This window comes from Atta colombica, unplaced genomic scaffold (assembly GCF_001594045.1).
Source record: "Atta colombica isolate Treedump-2 unplaced genomic scaffold, Acol1.0 scaffold7, whole genome shotgun sequence".
Lineage (NCBI taxonomy): Eukaryota > Metazoa > Arthropoda > Insecta > Hymenoptera > Formicidae > Atta > Atta colombica.
In genome coordinates, this window is record NW_017259561.1 from 684251 (window position 1) to 688123 (window position 3873).

A 3873-nucleotide genomic window follows, 5' to 3' on the forward strand; every position below is an offset into this window, starting at 1 on the left:
GAGGGAGGGAGAAGCGCGCTATTCGCTCCTATCATTATAATCGGCCGCGAAGCAAACGTTTCAGCCGGTAAATATTTAAGTCGGCCGGTAAGGGGCCGGTAATGAGAGTCGCGAGATGGATCGATAGACATAGTACGTAGGACGTGTATACGCACGTTGTATGGGTCGCTGACACTCTCGATAAATATTGTCGGGCAGAATCGTACCTTCACGTTTCTTCGTGTGTCGAGAGATGACGGCGATATCACCCTCGTCCCGGAGAAATTAAAAAGTCTAGGGCAAACATCGCGCTGTCACACTTTTCTCCTCTTTCTTCCCAACCCCTGGAGTCGCTCTCCCTTCTTACATCGTTATGTTAGTCTTGAAAGGCAAATAGACGTAGCAAATGTGATTTAATCGTCGCTTCGATACGAGAATATTATATCTCTCCTCCTGCCGTCTCTCTTCTTCTCAAGCTAATTATACATTAGCTCGCAAATACGATTGTTTTACGTTTCAAACATGGAAAATTTTATGTGTTATTCCTAATGATGTTTTCCTATTGAGTTTCGTTAGCTCTAATTAGCGCAAAGTGTTCACCGTCGTGCCTCCAAGGCCGCCACGAGATTATGAAAGTCCTGAACGCAAATTCCTCATAAGTTTTCCGATAAAGCTTTGTGCATAGAAACATTCACGTTCGCGCTTTTTAACTTCCGTGATATAACATATCATTCCTAAAAGTACAATATTTCTTGCAATATTTTATCCCACTTATTATTTAACATGAAAACATAGTTTTTGTCGCTAGATAAAAAACGAAAGATGTTTATAGAGTTAACAATGTTGCGCATATTGAAAAACGAAACATAAAAGTCGTGGAATATAACAATCAGTCGCATTTGCTTGCTCAAAGTGAATGCTATAATTAAACAAATTTGCAAGTTTGCATGCGCAATTTTTACCATCCCATTAGTTGTATAACAAGCTAGTAATAAATATGCGGCATGTATCAGTGTGATACATTCAACAGACATTATGTATTGTAAATAAAATTACCAAATAAAGTCGCAGGTAGCGTTATCGACTAATAGTTTTCGTAGTATTGATTTTAATGGCGCATGAAGTTTCTTGTCAATCCCACATATTGCTTCAGTTATTTTACTTTAAAATAATTAAAATTATTTTATAATAATTTAATTTAATTATATATATTTTATTTTAATTATAGAAATTGTTTAAAATAAAATGATTGAAAAGCATCGTCTGTGTTTTGCAACACAGCTATAATCCAAAATTTTGTTTATTATTCATGAGCGTCAGTTTTCAAAGCACAAGAGACTCATGTTGAAACGTATAATTGATGTTATAATTGAATACATCACATTACACTTTAATTATCATAATATTGTTTCTTCTGATGTTAGTTTAACTAAATTATTATATTTTTTTGCTTTACAATTATCTTGTCATTATTAATACAAACGTACGGGAAATAAGTATATTGCAAAATATACGAAGTGAAATCGATGTATTTGCTCTAAGCTCATAAATTGTCTTGAGATATTAACGGCATATGATAGCGCTTTTCTGTGCATCAAGCAGTATGATATAAAATTGAATCGTAGGTGATACAATTATGATAATTGTATTTTCCTTTATGTAGTCGTGAAAGATGGTAAGAAACGGACTGTCTGCTTTCCAACAAAGCAACATTGTCATGCACTACGATATCACCATGTTGCGGACGATAATTCCAACAATAATATATCGAAATGAAATGTCAATAAATTTAATGTAGAAGAAAAAACCCGCTCAATAAGATGAGTTAGAAGAAAAGAAAATTTCTTTATTTCGAGAGCACGTATGATATGAGAAATCAATTTTGAAAGAAATTCTTTCATATATTGAGTGGTTTAGAATATAATTAATTTATGGACACTTTCTTTTAACATCTATATTTTGCCGTGATATTGCAAATTAAAGAATGTAAGATCGAGTAAACGTAAATTGAAACGTTTTCATCACCGATCCTATCTTTTGATGCGAACATTAAGTATCTTGCGATTACTCGCCGCGCTTCGCATGATGACATACAGTCTCTACTTTTTCCACAGAGTCGTTTTTTTTTCCTTCAGAACACTCGTGAATTTTCTCTACTGTTTGTGCACGTTTGTTTGAAAGAGAAAAAGAAAGAGAGAGGGAAATACCGCTTGCGGAACGTCCGCTCGCGGAATTAATTTCTTTTCGATAGAATCTTAACGACGACGCCTTCCGTTGTATTACAACATTTAGAGGCGTCCGTTCGTTTTTATCATCGCTTTACAATCATAAAATTGTTTGCTCGGAATTTCAAGCGAAAGAGGAGGGGATCGTCGTCTCCGCAAGTACAGGTGTTTGCTCGGTATTATCACCGCCGGTCGATCGTCGTTAGACAAGCGACAGTGGACTTTTAGAAGGCCGTGACAAGAATTTACAAGTACCCTCTTTTTTTTCTTTCTTCTTTATTATTATTATCTACCACGAGGCTGCGTGCGGGACGTTTCGTACTTGAACATCAAGATTCGCGAGAGCGATTAACGCAGAAGCTGTTGATTTTTTTTCTTTCGTATAACGATATCACGAGAGTAATTGCAAGATACGTGCGAGATTATGCGACTGACGCTAATAAATTATGTCAGTCGTGACACTTTCTGTTTTCGATGAAACCGCATTTACTGGAGAATTATGATGAAATTTATGATTTCACGAGTTAGTTTTATTATATATTATATGATATTTTATTACCGAAAATTTCCGTGGAGGACAAAGTACGCGGTTTCTATGCTAAATTTATAAAAATTGAAAAATTTTGTGAATATAAGGGAGTTACAAAAAGTAAAAAATTTCTGATGTTAAATTTCTCATATTTATCAAGGCGAAAAAAATTTTTAGTTGGTCGAAAAATTAACCTTGTCAAAGATAGAAGCGATTTTCAATCTGTTAGCACAGGTGATTTGCTTACATTTCACAAAATTGTATGTTTCTTTTTACATAAACCGATTTGTACCAAAATATTATCAGAGTAAAGTATTTTTCTCTCTGATATAAAAAAAATCTAAGTATATGTTTTTTTATAAACTCATCCTATATGTAAAATAATTGAAATAGTCGATTTGTAAAAAAAAAAGTCGTATGGATTAATTTCTTGATTTTAATTGGACATTTTTTTTTACTTCTGATGAATACTATATATATATATATTCTTGTAAATTTTTTAAAATACTCTGTATACATGACGTATAACAAGTACGATTATCTTTTTTTCACTTATTTCCTCTAACGGTTATCGATACCTCCTTCAATTTCTCTGCTAATTTTTTTCAAACACGGTTTCAAGCGTATCGATTATTTGTCAACTGTCATTATATCAATGTCGCGGATGTGACGACATACTTCGGTTGCTTATTTTACATGTTAATGTAATTGTTTTTAATTGTACTTCATACCTGAACTAAGCCAACGTTGTCTTTGGACAATCGGTTGTTTCTGGAAGTATTGAGCAAAGGTTTTAGTCATCGCTGTCAGATGCGCAAGTGCCGGTTGACGCCACGATTTATTAGTTGATTCAGTTGCGTTTGGTTAACCTTGGTTCATTATTCCAGATCGCTCACCGGTTCTCTTTCTCGCATGATAATCGAATTTGCAACGCGTTTATAACTCACGCCTCGCATCTCACAATGTAGCTAATCGTCGTCGATCAAATTTTATCGTGTTCACGAGTTCTACCGTATTCACGAGTTTATTAATATTTAATTGATTGATTTTCAATATTTCTTATGATTTTTTTAATTAGACAGATGACAATTACGTTGCAGAATTCAGAAAATCTTTTGACATTTTTATATATATATATAT

At 33.8% G+C, this 3873-nt stretch overlaps 1 protein-coding gene across 2 annotated transcripts in view; it reads left to right on the top strand.

Moving 5' to 3' along the window:
* Positions 1 to 3873, top strand: part of LOC108692378 (zinc finger protein 628-like) — a 32305-nt gene that overhangs the window by 26831 nt on the left and 1601 nt on the right. The window lies entirely within an intron of this gene.